General features: G+C 39.5%; 1 pseudogene; it reads left to right on the forward strand.

Moving 5' to 3' along the window:
* Positions 1 to 310: 310 nt before the first annotated feature.
* LOC117434532 (gamma-butyrobetaine dioxygenase-like) lies at positions 311 to 19,373 on the forward strand (annotated as a pseudogene).
* The last annotated feature ends 3,055 nt before the right edge of the window (positions 19,374 to 22,428 follow it).

Below are 22,428 nucleotides of genomic sequence, written 5' to 3' on the forward strand. Positions count from 1 at the left end.
CCATGCCTGCAATTACATTATTCCTTCCTCATAATCTCTTAAATCAAGTTATACTTCAGAAGTTTGCATGAACTCCCCCTCCCCCAGTGCTTCAGCAGTACTGAACTAACCTAGATTAATACCTATGAAGAGTGGATCAACTTCTCTCTTCTCCTTTATAGACTGAAGAACAACGTTGACCTCTCTTGCTAGATGCCCATCAAGAATCACTGTGCATCCAGAAGGGCCACGGGCTCTGCAGAGAGCCGTGAAGGGCAGGGGCTTCTTCCCACTGCAGACCTGGCCTGTTCCGCACTGCTGCCAGCGGGTGTGCATGCCTCCCTGGATGGACGGAGCGACCCCTGCCATCCACCAGGTCCAAGCTCTGGACACAGAGCGCTATGTTAGCGTCCGGTTCAAGGATGGCACCTGGAGCCTGTATCCATACGTGTGGCTTTGGGATAACTGCCAGTGGGCACACTGCTTCTTCCACTTGGCCAAGGCACGCAAGCTTCTCCTGGCAGACCTGGATGTAACCACAGCGATGGAAAGAGTGACGCACACGGAACCCACAAAGGTAAGCAGACGCAGGGGCCAGACATGTGTGGCTTGGTCATTGGTTAGACAAGCGATTTGCCTTGGCGCTGGGTCTGCACTTGGCTGTCTCGCTGTCTGCCCAGTATGTACATTTATTTTAAATTTCTATTTGGCACATTTAAGTCCTTTCATATTGCATGAGAAATGATAACGTTTTACAGTTTTAAAAACCACTCACCAAGCTTGAAAGTCTACAGTCTAATCACAAAGTGTGATGTAATTAATATCTTTGAAATGATGTGGAAACCTGATACAATTATGCTAAATATTGTAGAATGATATTAAGACCACATGATTGTTTAATCGCATAAATAAATAGTAACACTGAGAGATAATGAAAGACCAGCTACACATTAATGGGCTAACCTTTGGAAAATAATGGGGTTTATTCAATTGACCCAAACAGAAGCAGATTGAAATACTGTACAGCTACTGTTTAGACAGTTAGAAATATGTCTCTTAGTGTAACAAAATCAAATGTCAAACCGTGCATATTTCTTCCTGGAAAAAATATGTAAAACATCTGGGTCGGGTCCTAGACCCATAGACCCAAATAAGTGAAAAAGAACTAACCCTCTGAGCCTAGGTAAGCGTGGCATGGCCGGACCAGCACACCAGCGAGTTTGATGCTGAATGGTTAAAGAAAAAGTGCTTTTCCCAGTCAGCCAGACAGCAGCAGCAGGAGGAGCTTTTCCTCAATGGTAGGAATCTGTCATTGAAATTTAAAATGTCGAAAGTAAGCTATATTGCATGCAGATGGTAATGCAACTTTTTTTTAAATATATATATATATATATATATATATATATATATATATATATATATATATATATATATATATATATATAACAAAAAGTGTCCAAGATGAACTTTTCCCTCGGAAAAGGGTCAGGGCTTTTCAGCTTGTATTATGAATTGTCTGTATTCCCACGTACAGACAGTGCCACAATAGACTGGTGCAGTTAAGTCTTGGATCCTTCATCATGCAATTTCCTACAGTTCACACTTTACATTATGCAGGTAACATGATAAAACGACTGTGTTTAATCTAAACTGCATTTAAGAAGTTAGTGTGAAATGAAATCCAGTATGTTTTTAAATGTCTGTAACTAATTAGATTTATTCCTGTTACTGTCGTCGCATGGGACCAGAGTGTAGGAAACACATTTCTAATTACAATGTAGCTAAGTCAGCGTGAGATGCAGTCAGAGGAGAGCTGTAACCTGGATTATGTCATTCAAGTCTCAGTTCAAGTGCCATTGCTAATTTTGTTGAATGATTCAATGTGGTTAGTTGTAAGTATATATACATTTGATGACAGAGAGACTGTATTTGACCTCCCATTTTTAATTAGAACAAAGAGGCCTGCACGAAGCAAACTAAAACAGCTGCAGATGGGATCTGTAAGCTTTTGCAGTTATGTTTTTTGTTATGTTGAGTGGTTTTTAAAACCTGTCCCTACTCCTGGCATTGTACTGTTTAATTAAACAGCATAAGGAGTAAAATGAATCCTGCATGAAGAAAATCCACATACAATACTAATTGTATGCTGTACATATAATCTTTTTTTTTTTTTTTGTAAAAAAAGAATATGATTTAATGTAATATATAAACTCATAAAGCTTTAATTTGTGAGCTGATTAAATGTTTTTGGCTACATCAACAACATTAGATCGGTTTTATAAATATTATTTTATGCATAAAAACAACCATTGAAAAAGATATTCCTTTGAAGCTTCGATGAAAACACATTGAAGGAGTAAGGACTGTCACCAAACCTGCAGGGGAAACATTAGGGTTCTGAAGAAAACTTAACCATTCACTGTATTTCCAGCTTTGCCAAGTGTACTAAACATTGTGATGAAACTGAAAGTTAGTAAAACAATATCACCCTGGGACCATAAAGAGACTGTAAACATCAATAAATAAAACTTATCTGCAGGCAGGAGCAGTTACAGTTTTTTTTTTTTTTTTCAAAATCATGCCTAACGTATTACTGGGAGAAAAACAAATGAACTGGTTGTCGATTTAAAATTCTGCACTGCTACTTAGCTGAAAAACCAGGACATGGTCAGCTGTACAAAAACACAGGCAGGCTAAGGCCCGCAAGCCCGGTGGAGCCTGAGCGACTGAAGACCATTCAAGGTAAGTTTAGACAAGCAGCAGGACCAGTTTACGTACTGAAGGTGATTGACGTGCAGTGCATACAGCAGCTTCTTTGTTGGTGTGCTAGCATTCCCCACAGCTCGCTCCTTCGCCAGTTTTTGCTTGTTTGGGAGACATCGAGAATGCATCCTTTCACTCACGATCGAATAGTGGGGCTTTGTGAACAGTGCGGTAGGGCAGGACATCTTGTATTCCCTTGGACGGCTTCATTTAGTGGACAAATGGAAATTTGCATCTGGGAGAATAATGCTCCTTTCACATGGATGCTAAACCTTGGATCGCATTGATTGCAAGATTTTAAAACAAGTGACTTCTAAAAGACTACAGAGCTTTCGCATTCAGTGATCCCTTGTAACCTTTTCAAAGTATCCCAGAAAGCAAGTTCTTGAGATGTTTGTTGAAACTCATTTTCTCCTAACTGAGTAAGAAATGCAGACGAGTACCTTAGAGTACACCCTTCTACAAACAGTAAGCTGTGATTGACCGTTGCAGGGGTCGTGGGGCTGGGGGTGTAAAATGAATGTTAAACATAAAACAAAACAGGAACTTGGGTCTGTTGCTTCATCTAAGCTTGATCTTCCAAGTTCCAAGCTGTTTCGGTAAGCAATCCATTTCTTATAATGGCACCGGCATTTTGGAATGAACTGCACACCATGTGCAACTATTGTAAAGCAAATTATTTATTGCTGTTGTTATTTTAACTATGTAGATTTTTGTTCACATGGTTATTGGTGCTTTTAATTCGTGTGTATGCTGCAAGGTGTGATAATGTTGCTTCTGTCTTCATTCAAAAGCTGAACAAAACCCCTTAGCTGGAAATCTTCCTCTGAACATCATGCGAGCAATACCGTGGAAAGAATTATTCAGTTTCCTTTGGCTGACACATGCAGGGCTGATTTAGTACAGCGAGGGCCACAGAGGAAATAAGCAAGCTAACCCCTCTCGTCTAGCCTGCCTTGAGGCGAGCAGCTAAGGATTTAAGTGTGCAGTCTGCAGGAGATGGGGATACTTTACTTTACGACAAATCCCAGTCATCCTTCATCGAGAAGGGTTGACGCACATGAAGTGAGCTTGGCAAGCCAGCATATTAGTGAACCTCTGATAACTGGGAGGTCAAACATCTGTTATCCTGCTTTATGCATTAATTCTTCTAAAATATCTGCTCCGCCCATACATTTATTTTTACATCACTGCCAGTACGGTGTGCACCCAGACGTCTCACCGACAGAGGAGTTTGAGGTTCGGTTTTGGGTTAGCAGAAGCCTGAATTGTTTCAACCTTTAGCTTATTTTATAATTATACTGGGTGTTTGTTTGCATTTGAAGTTTCACTCCCAGAGTTTCATTCACTGGACTCCTCCATTTGGATCTGTGAATGAACTTGCTGTATTTATGTTGGCTTGAAGCTTAAGCAAAGCCCTTTTCTGCCAGTAAGGCATTACCACTGTGTTGCAATACTAGAGGCAAAAGCCAGGCTTGTGTTGGTGCAACAGAGATGAAAGTGCTCTGGCTGTCAGTACAGATCTGGTGTAGGAAGGACGGTCACGGTGGAAACAGTGGAACAGGCATGGTTCCTGCATTACCACACATTCCCATTGTGAGAAAGAGATCAGCTTTGACTGCAGTTATTCTACTTTGTGCCAAATAAAAGGACAGCCTGCAGTGTGTTGGCCAAGGCACTTCATAAAAAGGGTTTTGTGTTACTCTTGACAAATTTAGTTTCTTACATTGATTGCTTTCATTTTGTTTTGTTTTTACTGTTTGTTGGGGATCTAAGACTGGTGACTTAATGAATTGACCACAGGTGCTCTCGGTTACCCTCTGGCCTCTTTAGGGGGTCTGTCATTCCAATCTTGGATTCTTCATGTGGAAACCGAATATTCACGTCAGCATGGTGACTGGACTGTTGGGAGCTGCGGCTTAAAATAAACTCATTCTTTCTTACCATCACTGCTTCCATCACAGTTTGTTTTGTTATAAAATTAGGTTTCTTTATATTAATATGTTCTGTGTCATTGATCTAGCCCTGGACCAGCCATCTGAAGGAATTGCTTCTATATCTCACCTGGTAGCGCTTTACAGCTATGTCTAATAAGACACACCTGAACTTGTTACTCTACCTATACACTGTAGCTAAGCAAAAACCTGGAATGGGTGAAACTGCTCATCCCTAGCACTGTATTTAATAAATGTGTTCAGCCTTTGTGTGCAGGAGCTGAAAAGCAAGATACCAGTGACTTCTTCCAATTTCCTTGAGTTAGAAGCAGATGGGATTATTTGGGGTTATCGTGTTTGCTACCTCGGTTTTGCAGATCAGCAGTTTCAGGACTGTGTGGTGTTACTACAAAATGCCTTGGCAAGAACAGCACAAGCTCCTTTCACGAGATAAGACTCTCCCCTTTGCTTTTTATTAATTCACTCAAGGCTGTCAGATGAGTGATTGGACGGCAGTATTTCAGTAAAGTGCAAGACTGTCTAATCGCTGCATTGCTCTATGGTAGCAGAAGTTACTGATCAAGCAGATTGAAAAAAATAATAAATAATACATAAAATGTATTTAATTTTCCTAGTGCATCTTCAATAGTGTTAATAAACACTGAGTGTGTTTACAATGAAACAAATAACATCTTTCTGGATTTATTGAAAAAAAGCTTTGTAAACTACATTGGAAGCCAGAACATATTGCTCAAGGATCTTTTGGCGCTTTGATACACACCAAGTTGAGGCTTTCTGTTACTGCATATTGGCTTGTTCAGTAAAATATCACTTAGTGATTTTTTTTTTTCGTTTTGGGAAGGGGTCACTTTCAATTCACTGTTATTGTTTTCTACTTTTCCATGTATTATCCCTACACCTCTAACTCAATGGGGTAAAAAATATTTTAAAAACTCTCATTAGCATTACAACTTTGCACTTCACAGTATGCTGGCATTTTTATTTTAAGCTTCAAATACACTAAGCCTGTTCATGGAGGGGTTTTTACATCAATAGCAGATGCAAGGCTTCAGCTGTGTTGGCTCTTTCCTGTAGTAAAGAGCCAACAGGGACTAATTTAAGACAAATTGTGGTCCATAATAACCTTAATAAATACAACACAGTGAAGTAATGAGGAATGCTTACCTGCCAGTTACAGCTGTGGCTACTATAATCAGATTGTTCTGTAGAAATCAGTAATACTGTTTTTCTTTTTAGGAGCACACCAGCACTGTGATTCTACTGTTTAAGTCACGCACCTTCCCTTCGTGGTCATGTTTTAAACCGATCTGTCTATGTTTGATACCAGTACATTCAGATACATTTTTTTCGTGGCTACAAGCTCCCAACAATGTGATATCTTATCCACAGAAGCCCACACAATTCCAGATATACAGTAGAACAGCACTGGGTTTAAGGTTCACATTCGAATAGGACAACTTTGAGCCTGCACTTGTGTTGTAACGGTCACACACAGTTTAACATGGGAAGCGTCACATGGAATCTCCTGTGTGAACTGGCAGAAGTAAACGAGCCATAACCTTGGCTCTAGAAACCTGATAGTGTACTTCTATGAATACTGATCTGATGACAGGGTTGTGATGACAGCACACGTAAAGATGCTGTCTAGTTAAATGCAAAGCGTTAGTGACCTGAGCAAGATAAGGAGGATTGCCTGTTGGGTACACTATAGACTATAGTGGTTCCTCTCTCTCTCTCTCTCTCTCTCTCTCTCTCTCTCTCTCTCTCTCTCTCTCTCTCTCTCTCTCTCTCTCTCTCTCGCTCTATCTCTCCAGTTGCAGTGAAGGATTGGATTGACTGATTATTTCATAATACTTCCTGAACAAAAAAAGAAGGACTGGTTGACATAAGGTCGGTTTAAATTAGAAACATTAAAATGTTAGCAAAATTGGTATTGTAACATTCTTATTAACTAGAATTTTCTTGCCGATCCAAAGTGTTTCACACTTTAAGCCCTCTTGCGACAAATGCTGTACATCACCTACAGTATAGCAAAAAGAAATGGATGCGTCCATCTACAGTATAGATTTTATAAGCTCTGGTTGTGAAAGGCGCAGCATTCTTTTAAATAGGTTTTCAGCTGCATCAAGTTCATTAATAGTGGGAGTGAGTTAACAGTGTCATTACAACGATCCGGTTCTGAATAGAGCGTTTGTTTTCGCTTGATCAGTTACAAATGCAGCACGTTTCCTTGGGCGCGTTAAAGTCCACATCCGACTCCATGTTAGTTACTATGTGACTCTGGCTTGCGTGAGGTGGGAAGCAACATTAACCCTTTACGCTGCTGGAGCCCAAGGTTAAATGCAGTCCCGCGAATCGGAGGTGCGTTGATAAGCAAGTTTTCAATAATTCTGCCCTTTTATTCTACTGTAAAACCTTCTTTAAAAGGAGCCCTTTTCACTGATACGATCCAGTCAACTCTTGTTTGTGTAGCGCTTTGGGAAGGTTGGCAAGAGTATCTAAGCCGTTTTCCTGCAGCATTCAGTCGCTGTTTTTGGTGAGAAGCTGCATGTTTGACAAGACATTAAGCATTCTCTGCGCTACGGTAGCCATGCCAACATTTAAACAGCCTTGCATCATTGTAAATGGAGTGTACAGGGAATGTAAACTGTATCTCAGTTATTTCATATTTATTGGTCGGTTGTCCTTTTAGTCCTAACTTAGCCTGTGATGCACTTCCATACGTCATCTATATCTCGCATGTCCAGTTTTGAAAGAAGAAAATATATATATATATTTTGCACCATAGTTGATTAAAGGAAATTCTCCGTTTTGCAAGTGTTACTTCCAGGTAGTCTGTTGTACTTGCACCCATGAGATTTCACCTTAGCCATGCCTTGGATGTCAAAGCATGTTACTGTCTGCATGTTACTGTCTGCATGTTACTGTCTGCATGTTACTGTCTGCAGTCTTTTTTAGGGTGAGCACCTGATTAGTTACTGACAGGTAAGAAATCATTGAAGGGTTGGCATTTCCCCAGGTGAAACAATCTGAAAGTAAGGCATTCATTTCTACCCATGCATGAGTAGCAAGGAATACAATAAATAGACATAAGCTTACTGAAATGCCCCTCTGGCATGCTGGTTTTCTCCACCCCCATGTGTAATGGTGTGGACTTCAGACAAGATGTACCACAGTTTGGAATAACAGCTTCTCCGTGTGGCTGACTTTGTAATTTGTATACTAACTGTAGAAGCTACCCTTTAATCTGATCCAGATGTTAGGCACTCAGTTTGAATCGCAGGCCTTGTTTCTCAGTGGAGCCTGCATTACACTACATTTCCTGCCTATTAATGCCATTGATGTCTATTCTCTATAGGGTTGATGAAATATTCATAACTATGAATAGGATCATAGATAGGATCATGCTGTTCCAAGCCTGTGAGAGCACAGGGTATTGTTCTTGGGGCGATCGTCATGATAGCGTGTGTCTCAAACACGTCCACTGCCAGCTTTAGAGTTGAACTCCTTTAGAAATGACTTGCGCTCCAATAAAAATCCTTTCCTTTTTTTTTATTCCTGTTGACGTTTCTAGTAGCTTTCATTTTTTTTAAATTAGTTTTAAGGAGAGAAAAAATGGTTGCGCACACTGCTCATCTTGAGAACATGTACAGTAATTGTGAGCGTTTTTTACATCATTCATACTGTAACGTCGGGTCCCGCAGGTTGGTGAGTGGGATTTTCTGGTGCTGCATTGAACTGTTGGTGTTCACTGTCTGTCTGTCTGTGTAGCTGCTGCAGACTGGCCCGCTGACTCTATATAAGGTGCAGCCTGGAGAGAGAGAGAGAGAGTTTAGTGAATCATTAAAAATAAATCCAATAACACTTAAAACACTTAAAGATCCTTTTAACACACCATTTTAACTATACAAATAAATTACACTAAGAAGAACTATTTTTTTTTTTTTTTTTGCTTAACACACACTGGATCCCATAAAATAAAATTAAAATAAAATGTTGAGCTCCCCCCTGGAGTCACTGAGCACAGAGTCTCCCACACACCACCGCTCTTGGAAACCTACCGGATTCCTGACCATCATAAAATAATTAAAATCAACCAGGACCCTACTGACCAGCAGCACCTGAAACAACCTCACCAGGTCAGTCAGCCCCATCCCCAACAATTCATTTTTCCTTGTGTTCAAAATGGCCAGTTTGGCCTGTCCATCAATAACATTCATTAAAAGGCTCCTGCCTCTTGTTCTGACACTGTAGGGGATGCCGAAAATAAACAACTCTTTGCTGAATGCCACTCCTAGAGACTGCAGGAGATCCTGCAGCAGATGGAATAGTGGCTCCAGCCTTCCACAATCACTGTAGGCGTGAAAGATTGTCTCCTCCTGCCCATAGAAACAGCACTCGCTACTAATACTGGGGTCAGCTCTGTGAAGAAACCTTCCTGTACTCACTATACAGTGAAGAAGTCTCCACTGAAGATCCCCACCTCTCTTAGACAGTGGTAATTTATACAAAATTCTCCAGACAGGCCTTATGTCTCCCTCAACAGAGAGATGGGCCCTCCACTTAGTGTCAGTCAGCCCCTGCAGCTGTCTGAAATGGGCAGTCTTGACATGGAGGCGATAAAGCTTTTTGCTCTCAATCCTGTGGAGGCCTGATCTTTCTCCCTTTCAATATTCAGCAGACCACAGCTGCTGCTTTCTGGCTCTATTGTTCCAATAGGAGAGATGAGTACTGAAGGGAAGATGGGCTCCCTTTCCTGCTCTGCTCTCCTGGACATCCCCTCTCTCAGAGCCTCTCTGAGCAGCGGAGAGAGAGAATCCCTCAGCCCACTCATAATCCCCCTAGCCAACCTCTCTGAATGCCAGCCTAGCCTCCCAGCTAGCTGAGCTGCACACGACCTGCGAGAGGAACAGGCTCAAACAAATGAACTAGACGGGTCAGGCCTGCCCTGCAAAAAACATCACACAGTGACTTGGACTGAAAGAAACAAACTGGAAAAAAAGGATTGAAGAAAAATTTAAGAAGTTCTTAAGAAGAATTTAACTTAATAACAATCTTAGGAAGATCGTAACTATTTTCTTATGTACGTTCAAGAATATAGTCCCAGGATGGTTGTGATTTTGCAATCCCACTGAAACCTTTTCTACAAACAGCCCCCGTTTCCAGAATTGTTGCATAAAGTACAATACACACATATGCAACTTACGAGTAACTATAGCCAAAAAAGAGTGATTAATGAAGTGCAGTACCCATTACATAGGGTTGCAAACTTAACATTTTTCCAAAACCAGCAGTAAGAGCAAAGTGATGAGAGGAGGGGGGTCGCGGTCGTGGTCGGGCTCGTGCTGATCACAAAACCTGAGAATGCCAGAATGCAAGCTAAGCGATCCGGGGGGGTGGGGGTGGGGGTGGGGGGGGCTGTGTGTAACTTTTTTTTTTTTTTTTTTTTAAATAATAGATGCTCAGTAATCTGATCCCGCTGAGCAGTGAATGGCAAAATACAGAATACATTTCAGTGTAGTTATCAAACTTAACAAACCGATTGAAAAAAAAACAACAAAAAAAAAAGGTTTCTACAGGCAATGAACAGTAACTAAGCAAGATTCACAAGAACCTTTTGCTGTCGGGTCAGTGGTTCTGACCGTATACAATACAAATTCCCTTACAATGGCAACCCTACCATTACAACGTACAGTGTAGTAAAATGCAGTACTTAGTAACTTTTTAATTGAAGCTCCCATTTACAGTACCCATGCATCATTCTGCTGATTAGTGTATGTTTCACTCTGCAGGATCTTAGGAAAAAGTTGGTTTCCTGATAATATTGGGTATTACATCTTACAAGTTCCTAACTACTAGCTTTTAACTTGAAGCATTTATTTAAAAAGCTCCCATCAGTGTCATAGCTAATCTTCATTAAGGTTTTCAAGTCTGGTGTTTGGTTTACTGGGTTTTGAAATGTTGTGCCACACTGAGTTAATGAGAGAGACTCTGAAAATGGCTTATAAAGCTGGATTCCACCTCAGCTCTGTGTAGAAGGGATGGTGTAAAAAGTTAAACTGTAATTCAAAAGGTCAAATTTAATTGGAGATTGTTAGTCATGACTACCTACAAGACATGTAGTAATTACTAAGCAATTATTTGGTAACTGAAGTGTAAATTATAAAGGTACTTAACTGTATAAACTTGTGAACTTTGGCTGATCAATGGAGTATATCGGTGTGGTACAGCTGTTTTACGTGACCTAAGTCTTCCACTGCTATTGTCAAAAGGACTTTTCAAGGACCATTAAATTGGAATTGTCGTATTATGTCCAGTATGCATTTCTTTGATACATACATACATACTAGAATACAGGGATACACCAAGAATTAGTCACCTTTACTATACTGAAACTATTCTAGCTGTAATCTAAACTTTTGCCTGATTTTATTAGTTTTTTTTACTGCTGTCTACCAAGTCTTCATTAATAATACCTTTAAGCTATATTTATATGAGTGTCAGATGTAATGAAGATCTCACAGCAAGCCACAAGTCTCAGTAGGGAAATCTTCCTTGTTTAAGTTTGAATTTCTGATGGCTTTCATTGCAATGGAGTTATTTGAATCATTTTTATATCTGCCCACAGTTCCGCTTTTGAGGCTTAATTGTTTCAATCAGAGCCAGGAGATCTGCACGACCAACTCTCTTCCAAAAAGTGTTTATATGCAATCTGATTTTTATTTATGGTGAAAGGGCAACACCAAACAGTTGGGAATTCATTTCAGCAGGGCTTTCCCTGTGTGTCAGTAAGCAGAAACAGACGTGGTCAGAGTATATCCAGACATTGCTTCATGTCTAACAATGTAGAGCGGGGTGGGGGTAGCAGATCAGTGAGAGAGACATTACCATAGTTACTGCCAGTGTCATCTGCTATCACTGCAGACAGGAGAGGACAGGTGTACAACACAATCCCATAGTGCTTCTCAAAGTAAAAAAAAAAATGTCTGACGGGACTATGGGGTGCATCTGGAATTCTGGTTTTTGGTTCAGTACACACTAGGAAGCACCCACAAACACCAGAACCAAGGGTGCGTTTTCGCAATATGACCAGGTCGTCAGGTCATCTGGTTTTGTGTTTTCATGATGCGATCACTGGACCTAGAGGTCATGGGTCCACGGAACCAGTGAAGAGGGTTTGAGACACGGTTCATGGTTGTAACCAGAGGTATTGTGGGATAGAGGTTTCCTGTCAAGATGGCGACGCAAGTTTTATAACTTGTTTCTGTAACCTTTTCTGAATTATTATGTAGATTATTTAGTTTTTTCTCTAAATAATAAAATCGACACAATTGTGTAAATGTGTTTAATATTTTAATGCAAGATGGTTTGTGTAGATTAAAGTCATGAATAATAATGGGGATGATTATATATATAAGAACATAATAACATAAGAAAGTTTACAAACGAGAGGAGGCCATTCAGCCCATCTTGCTCGTTTGGTTGTTAGTAGCTTATTGATCCCAGAATCTCATCAAGCAGCTTCTTGAAGGATCCCAGGGTGTCAGCTTCAACAACATTACTGGGGAGTTGGTTCCAGACCCTCACAATTCTCTGTGTAAAAAAGTGCCTCCTATTTTCTGTTCTGAATGCCCCTTTATCTAATCTCCATTTGTGATCCCTGGTTCTTGTTTCTTTTTTCAGGTCAAAGAAGTCCCCTGGGTCGACATTGTCTATACCTTTTAGGATTTTGAATGTTTGAATCAGATCGCCGCGTAGTCTCCTTTGTTCAAGACTGAATAGATTCAATTCTTTTAGCCTGTCTGCATACGACATACCTTTTAAACCCGGGATAATTCTGGTTGCTCTTCTTTGCACTCTTTCTAGAGCAGCAATATCCTTTTTGTAACGAGGTGACCAGAACTGAACACGATATTCTAGGTGAGGTCTTACTAATGCATTGTAAAGTTTTAATATTACTTGCCTTGATTTAAATTCGACACTCCTCACAATATATCCAAGGATCTTGCTGGCCTTTTTTATAGCTTCCCCACATTGTCTAGAGGAAGACATTTCTGAGTCAACATAAATTCCTAGGTCTTTTTCATAGTTCCCTTCTTCAAGAGGCAAGAGGCTGTCAGTAACAGAACAAGGTACTGTGTAAACCTTGTGTGTGTAAAATAACATGTAAAAAGTGTTTTGTGATCGGAAAACGGCTTAGCCATCCGATGTAGTGAGAAATGGGAGAGAAAAAGTATAGTTAGATCTCCGTGGGAAGTTAGGTTTTTGTTTATTTTTGTTTTTCTGTAAATAATAAAAATGGCATGAAAGTGCTTAAAATTCAAATTCTGTGTCTGGATCTGCTGAAAAAGGGCAATCAAACCTTAGAATCAAGTGAAATGTTTCACAATATGTGTGTGTGTGTATATATATACATACACACACATTAGGCTCAAACGATTGATTGCTTGAAGTAATTCAGGAAATGTATTTGCTTACGATTGTAAGTCGCCCTGTATAAGGGCGTCTGCTAATAAATAAATAATAATAATAATAAAGTAGATGTTGATCACCAATTAAAAAAAAAGGTTTCACATTACTAACATGAAATACAATTAAAGCACTTGGAACAAACAACCTATAATCCTTATACATAGCAATTCAGTGTAACACATTTGCCTAGAGACGTCTAGAGATATATTTTGCATTATGTACTGGTATAGAACTTCTGACAGACATATCTGTGACATTATATACATAACCAACCTGTTGGTTCATCAATAATACTCATAACTGATGCGACTACATTTTCATCCTCCGCCATTTTTAATGACCGGGTCCTTTCTTGCGTTGTGGTCATGTTCACCGGTTCTTGGTTAAAGGTCGCTTAACCCGGTTCTGTTGTGGTCAAAACGAAAATGCACCCCAAGTAGCACAGAGCAGAATGGAACCGGCGTGTGCAAGTCAGGTTCTCAGTACTTTCAGTGTGCTGTACTTGCTTACTTTCGGGATTATATTTCTAACTGAACTGAACTGTAGAAAATGTATAAATAATACCGGAAACTTGGCAAATTCAACGACAATATCTTCAAATAAGACATTTTATAGTTTGTCGAAATGTTTGTCGTTGAATTTAGTATTTTCTTTTAGTATTACTGCTTTCAGGATTGTTATTATTTATTTAGTAATTAATTAATTCAGGAAGTAGGTGCTCTCACTCCATGATTGTCCTCTAGTGTGAAGACAAAGTTTTAGTAGTCGTATATTTAAGAAAAGTAATGTTTTGGTTTTTTTTGCATATTAACATTTATGAGAAATAACATCTTGCGTGGTCCCCACATAGGGTAACTTATCTAAACTCTTATAACTGTGTGATTTACTGGAGTAGGACGACAATACAATGAGTACTCTTTCAGCGCTGCTATACAAGATCAGGCCATGTTATACCAGGGCCTCTTATAAAAGAGCAGTCTGTCTTCCTGACAGCCGCAATGTCTGAGAGGGAAATAGCAGCTGCTGGCCAGGCCTGCCCCTTCCGATGTTTTCCAATGAAGAATCTGAGCTGGGATAATAAAGTGAACATCAGCTAAAGAAATCCAGATGTGCAGGAAAAAGGTATTACACTGTCAGCTCCCCAGTGTAAACAAGCACTCACGTAGGTCCTGACAGAGATTAAATCATTACAGAGTGGAGACTGAGCTGGGTAGATACACTTACTCCTCCCAGATTAAACTGTACTGGAAAAAAATAAAACGTCTGCAGCGTGGAATGAATCGAGTTACTGCAAGACTGATTAAGACGAGAAGTGGATTGAAAACCCATCTCACACTGTGATCACAAACTGCACCCTTCGGACCCTGATATCATGAAAGCACTCTGCATGCAAAGCACAATTGGCTGGTTTTTTTTTTCATATCCTCGTGGTACAAAATGGATGTCAAATAAAAATAAAAAAAAGTTTTGGGTCCACGGACAGGAAATAACACAAGCAGTCTCCTGTAGCTCCTCATAAATCTGCTGCTAAACTTGAGAGTTCTGTACTGCTCTTGGAGTTGCAGTACAGTTTGTCTGAACTCAAGCACTGGCCCTGAACATTCAATCATCTCCCTCCAGGGCACAGTTAGATCTACTGTGGTTTTTATTTTTCCTCTTAGTGCTATCTCTGCATGCTGGATGTCGTACACCATATGGAAAGACAAAAAAACCCACTGCTCTTTAGATGAAGATATTTAAACAAGATATAATACAGCATCTTATTTACAGAGATGTCTTGTCAGGACAATACAGTCAGCACTTTGATATCCGTTACCCAGATACATGTCAGTCGCATTTTACCACCCTTACATATATGTAACAGATTAATGCAATTATCAGTCACACGCGATTTCCGACTTCGTCACCAGTTTTCTGATACAAAGCCCATTTCTCTTGTTTATCTGTCACAGCCCACAGTTATTTTTTTTTTTTTTTTTTCTCGCATGCCAAATCAGTCTTTCTTTGTTGTGCAATTACACAGCACTTCCTCCAGTTTCACATGACGAAAATGCAGCAAAAACAAAGTGAACGAGACAAGCTATGGTAATGTAAAACAGTTCATCATTAAACAGTTTTAGATACTGTGATGCATTTTTTTAAATCTGTGATCTTTAGTTGCTTTTGTGCATTTTCATTTGCAGCTGAATTCTGACATTAGGGCCTTATCGACCACTATATTCTGCAATTTTCAATACTGACTTTGGATACTGTTTTAATTCTGGAAACTGGTGCTGTTGTTTTTTTTTTAGTGTTTTGCTAAATTGCATTGCCTTTTACGTTTTACATAGTTCTGTGCTTGGGTAACATTTTGATTTCATTTTGCTTTTGGGTCGTTAATGGGGAATTTTACATACTGCTACAATACATACCGGATTTAAAAGTATGTTCTGTATTACAGTCCATGTGTCGTCTCTTTTGGCAAGTGATATTTTCAGAATCATATCGTTCTGAATTAAAATACTGTTGAAAATATAGTACTGTACCAACAAAACCAACTACAGTACATCTAAATGGAAGCCTACTTACTTTAAAACACAGTCCTTTCAGCTATGTATTTTTGACATTGTACCTTTTTTTGTGTTCCCCAAAATGAAATAATCAGATATGCATCACACTCGTTTAACCGTCACTGAAGTCAAAATCTTATGACGTCGGATATGTGAGTGCTGACTGTAGAACCCTAATAGCAAAAAGGATCGCTCCTCTTCAGAATTGTGTTACAGATTTTTTTGTTCATAAAGCAGACAAAGATCTTGGTTGACCTCTTGCTTGGGCATGGGTTCAATCTTATCCCAAGTGCCATCTGCATCGGATAAAATCAAAAGCACAACTTGTTATGACTGCAGACTTTCTTCTCTCAGAAATGATTTAACAGCCTTTCCATGCTAAGGTTTCCCTGAAGGTTTGGGTAATTTGGTAGCACTTTAGACTACAGGGCATGAATATATTACAGCTGTGTAATTAATTTGTAATAATGGGGTAGTTACCAATGGTCTGTGCTCTCACATGATAAGTACAGAGTAATTACTTGTGTAAATGGCATTGTGAACAACATTGTTATATTAAGTTGTTACATTCCATGTAATTACACACTTATTCCACCAGTGCTTTCCATATAAAAGCAGAAATCAATGGTAGTTACCCCGTTATTGCCATCTTATTACATGGTTATGAATGCCCCGTAATCTATGCTACCGTAGATGTTACATACAGCCGTACACCTTGAGTTTGTTCCGCCCGTTAAGAAATTAAGACCAGACTAGCTACGATACATTAGGCAGGAAAGAAGTTTTAACAGAATTGGGTAATAGTCATCATTTTCACTCACAATCCAGTTAAACCATGTGGATAGAAACAATGATCTCCCAATTATTGCTTTTTAATAGAAGTAGGAAAAAACCCACAAGAGATTTCAAATAAATAGAAAAGTACTTGGCTTGAGAAATGCATTCCTTCCAGATTAGTACATCATCTTCAGCTTAGTGCTGCTTTGGACCTGCATGTAATTCATTTCAAACAGAATGAAGGACAACCCAAATGGGAGATTGATTGGAAAAATATGGTTTGGATTAATAGTGTTTTTTCATTAGGTGCAATAAGCTCACTTTGTTTATTTTATTTTATTTTATTTTATTTAAAATAGTGTTAGTAAAAATAAATCTAAAAAAGGTTCTAAACGGAAGAGTGTTTAAAACTAAACAATACAATTCAAATCCTCTTCAGAATCATTTATAGTTGAGAAAACAATATCTATTACCAAACCTACAAATAATAATAACAAATAAAAATAAATTAATTTAGGGCAGGTTACAATCTTGTGAAACCTTTCTTTTAAAGAGATTTTATATATCTTGACAACAATTTGTCCGATGTTTATGAAACTGCATGGGCATTTGTTATGAGATGACAATTCTCATTCTATGGGTACCTGCTGTACTTCTCATGGTACTGACTGAGTCATTGAAGGCTGGCACTTGAATGCTTTGAGCTCATTGGCTGTGCTGGAATACGTTAAGGTATAATGTGTCTGTGATCAGATTTTAGAAAGTTGCCTTTAAGTATCCCAAAATCTCTTTGGATATCTCAGTCACAGAGGATTTGCATTTTCATTAAAAAAGAGCATCACAGTAAGTCTCAGCTATTTCGTGATGTATTCAGCACAGTCCTGTAACAATAGCCCTGGGAAAGCCCTTGGGGACGTGGGGACCTAATGAGACATTTCTGTTAAGGTTGCTACTTTGACTTTGTTTGTTTCTACAACAGACGGCAAATCTGTTTCTAAAACCTCTGGAACAAATCTGTCTTTCTTTCGAGCTCCCATAACATTCAGAAAGGAAGAAATGGGATATGTTCCTTTTTTATCAAAATAAAATGTCAGTAGCTCAGTCACGTGCAGTACGGAGTGATTTGTAGTAAAACTCATGGCATGTTAGTACTGTCTTCTGGCCAACATAAAAAGGGAATTACTGAGATGCAGAAGCTTAAATCTGTTTTCTGGATCTTCTCTCTTCTTTATTCCAAAGGCACACCTGGCAAGTGCAGGACAAAGCAGATGCCAACAACGTGGCATACACCTCCGAGAAGCTGAGTCTTCACTCCGACTACCCTGCCCTGCACAATCCACCTGGGGTAAGACAACCTGGCACTGCAGCCCAGCTGGCTAGCAAACCTGGCACCCCCTTCCCTAAACACACCATGGTGGCACTTGCCTAACCTTTAGTTCAGCACGAGAAGTATAAACGTGCTTTTCTTGAACAGCTTGCAAAGTGAGTGAGTTGTCTTGCTATCAAATACGCTGGATTCAGCCTTCTGAAGTTTAAATGTCAAATATTGTCTCAATACTGCTATAGTTTTAAAATAATTTAAAAACCAAAAAGTTTTAGATCAATAAACAGGCCGATAGATCAGTAAACAGTTATATAAAAATGTTTTGTATCACGCAGATGTTTGTGGTGCTGTGTGTTGTCGATGTATTGTTCTTGCATTGTGCTGTAATTACTGTAGGACTCTATGTCTTTGAAGTTCACGCTGTTTCTTAGGCTCATGCAGGTCCAGTTTCTGCACTACATCAAGCAGGCTGCTGAGGGGGGCGGGAGTGAGATTGTGGACGGCTTCCACACGGCCAACCAGCTGAGGATGGAGAACCCTGAAGCCTTTCGACTCCTCTCCTCCCCCGAGACTACTGTGACTTCCAAGTGCAGTCCAAGAACATAATCATTGAGTACACATTTCAGTGTTTATCCATTGCTTATGTTTCACATTCATGTTTTTGCATTGATATATAGTTTTATTCATTTTGTCTTGATAGCTGTCTAATTCACATTCCTTTTAAAGTGGTTTTGTCTTTGGTGGTTCATCCAAAAACTGAATTTTTCCATTTGATTTGAGGACAGTGAGTGCCATCTAGGGTTGAAGCAGCAACACTGCACCAGACACAAACTTTGGAGTTGATCTAAGCATTTCTGCATACTGTACACTGTCTTTCATTTCTACCGAATGACCCAAGATACTGGATTATTGTGCATTGTTTCTATGAATGAGTAAACGATTAGGAATAATTTGTGATTGTATTAGTAGGATACTGACTCTTGGGGATGAGTCTTGTCATTTAGCATTACACATGTCGCTGTGCTAACATCAAACTGAGTATAGAAGTGCTTCTCTGATTCCTCCTGTAGTGTAGACTGCAATGGCCAGGTGGTGAGGATTAACTACAAGAATGCAACCCAGGACTCCACACTGGACTTGCTCCTCGAACAGGTCCAGCACTTCTACTCCGCTCTCAGAGCCTACGTGGATCTCATGAGCAGGCCGGAGAAAGTGGTCACTTACAAAATGGAGCCAGGTGGGTAGCTGCCCATGGCATGTGTAATGTATTAGGCAAGGGGTGACCAACCCTACTCCTGCTGGAAAGTTTTGATTAGATATTGCACATACTGTACCAGTACTGTACAGTTGGATTTATTGACATTCCATTACTATTATGGTGAATAATTGCATTTGTTTTTTTGCATAGTTTTAGAAATGGCTTACTCATTACATTGTGAATGAAAGATGTGTACATGCAATTAGTAAACATTAGAGTGTAGAAAAATAGGAAGGTAGACTATTGCCTATCAATATTAATAGATTTTTCTGCTTGAATGTTTTATACTTTCATTTTTTTTGGAGGGCTCGAACATCGAATTATGGATTGGTTAACATGCATTGATATATACTGATATATACTGTATATATACAACTCTGGAAAAAATTAAGAGACCACTGCAAAATTATCAGTTTCTCTGGTTTTACTATTTATAGGTATGTGTTTGGATAAAATGAACATTTTTGTTTTATTCTATAAACTACTGACAACATTTCTCCCAAATTCCAAATAAAAATATTGTCATTTAGAGCATTTCTTTGCAGAAAATGACAACTGGTCAAAATAACAAAAAAGATGCAGTGTTGTCAGACCTCGAATAATGCAAAGAAAATAAGTTCATATTCATTTTTAAACAACACAATACTAATGTTTTAACTTAGGAAGAGTTCAGAAATCAATATTTGGTGGAATAACCCTGATTTTCAAGCACAGCTTTCATGCGTCTTGGCATGCTCTCCACCAGTCTTTCACATTGATGTTGGGTGACTTTATGCCACTCCTGGCGCAAAAATTCAAGCAGCTCAGCTTTGTTTGATGGCTTGTGACCATCCATCTTCCTCATGATCACATTCCAGAGGTTTTTAATGGGGTTCAGGTCTGGAGATTGGGCTGGCCATGACAGGGTCTTGATCTGGTGGTCCTCCACCTTGATTGACCTGGCTGTGTGGCATGGAGGAAAAAGTCCTGCTGGAAAAACCAATCCTCAGAGTTGGGGAACATTGTCAGAGCAGAAGGAAGCAAGTTTTCTTCCAGGACAACCTTGTACTTGGCTTGATTCATGCGTCCTTCACAAAGACAAATCTGCCCGATTCCAGCCTTGCTGAAGCACCCCCAGATGAGTCCAATTTTCAGCTTTGCCCAACACCTGGTCGTCTAATGGTTAGACGGAGACCTGGAGAGGCCTACAAGCCACAGTGTCTCGCACCCACTGTGAAATGTGGTGGAGGATCGGTGATGATCTCTGGGTACTTCAGCAAGGCTGGAATCGGGCAGCTTTGGCATGAATCAAGCCAAGTACAAGGTTGTCCTGGAAGAAAACTTGCTTCCTTCTGCTCTGACAATGTTCCCCAACTCTGAGGATTGGTTTTTCCAGCAGGACAATGCTCCATGCCACACAGCCAGGTCAATCAAGGTGTGGATGGAGGACCACCAGATCAAGACCCTGTCATGGCCAGCCCAATCTCCAGACCTGAACCCCATTGAAAACCTCTGGAATGTGATCAAGAGGAAGATGGATGGTCACAAGCCATCAAACAAAGCCGAGCTGCTTGAATTTTTGCGCCAGGAGTGGCATAAAGTCACCCAACATCAATGTGAAAGACTGGCGGAGAGCATGCCAAGACGCATGAAAGCTGTGCTTGAAAATCAGGGTTATTCCACCAAATATTGATTTCTGAACTCTTCCTAAGTTAAAACATTAGTATTTTGTTGTTTAAAAATGAATATGAACTTATTTTCTTTGCATTATTCGAGGTCTGACAATACTGCATCTTTTTTGTTATTTTGACCAGTTGTCATTTTCTGCAAAGAAATGCTCTAAATGACAATATTTTTATTTGGAATTTGGGAGAAATGTTGTCAGTAGTTTATAGAATAAAACAAAAATGTTCATTTTACCCAAACACATACCTATAAATAGTAAAACCAGAGAAACTGATAATTTTGCAGTGGTCTCTTAATTTTTTCCAGAGCTGTATATATATATATATATATATATATATATATATATATATATAGTTTTTTTCAAAAGCAACGTTCTATTATTTATGTGACTTACTTAAAAGCAAAGTATTTAACAAATGCAAGCTATTTTCCTCTTTTACCAGACATATAAATATTACGTATAAAACGTCATACACAGTTTAGTGAGCACTTGTAGATGGGATGCTGATCAGCATGGTTAGAGCCATGTACTAAACACCAGGCACATAGAGAAGCCTGCTTTTGTGATCTCGCAATAGAATGAATAAATAATCACGGGGAAACAGTTAACAAATGAATCAGGGGCAACAGACTCGAGTGCTCTTCAAGTCTGATAGCGTTCTGGCTCCAGCAATGTGGCTGTCATAGTTTCTAGAATAATGTTATACCACTTACTGTGTGTTTCCTGCCATGTGGCTCTGCAGCAATTCAAGCCCTACCCTGCAGGTGTGATTCTGTTCTTCAAAAACTATTATGGTGACCCCTGCATTCCCCTCATTCTGTAAATAGTGACTCTCAAAACATATATTGAAGGTGTGCCGGACTGTGACTGCCAGGGTTTGGATTAGCGAGAGCCCCAGTTCACACTCTAAGGAGATGCCACCTGTATGTGAAAGAAGGGGTTTTGAAGCAAAAAAAATCTCTGCTGTAGTTGGTGCTGCCTAACTTCTTAACATAGCTCTTGCATGACGTTTAGTGTTTGTACAGCTGTACAGCTGTGTAACACTTACTTACCTGTAAAGGGACTTTTTGTTTGTAGACAGGTGATGTTTTAAACCTTAAATAAGGTTGTTAATACCTTTTCACAATGAGACTCTGGTTGGGGCTTCGCTAAGCTGACATCATGAAATGAAAGGGAAGGAAATGAAAGGAATATTTACCTGAACGCTCTTCCTTTGATCTCCAGCATCTCACATAAAAGAAAGTGACTGATACTGCTATTTGCAAACAGGATTCCAGCTGACAGATTTGTTACAATTCAGTCAGTCCCCCCCTCCCTTTATTCACAGCAAAGCAAGAATTTGCTCTCGGGGATCCATTGATGCATATAATCTTTTCTGACATCAGGTGATCAGCATTAGACAGCATACATTTTATTAATGAATGACAAATGGTAAAGCTTTCTATTGTAAAGTATACGGGTGCTGCATAGACACTGCAGAATCAGCTAACATGAATGGCACACAGAGTTATTAATCAACATTGGGTTAATTGCTGCTACGACCTGTTAACTTTCACTGTAATTGTGTCTATTCTGCAGATACAGTTTATCTAGTAGAAACAAATTCAATCCGATACTTTTACCATTAATGTTGTATGAACTGGCAATGGTGTCTTGCCTTGCTGCTATTTTTCTCTGCTTTGATA

This window comes from Acipenser ruthenus, chromosome 28, assembly GCF_902713425.1.
Source record: "Acipenser ruthenus chromosome 28, fAciRut3.2 maternal haplotype, whole genome shotgun sequence".
Taxonomy (NCBI): domain Eukaryota; kingdom Metazoa; phylum Chordata; class Actinopteri; order Acipenseriformes; family Acipenseridae; genus Acipenser; species Acipenser ruthenus.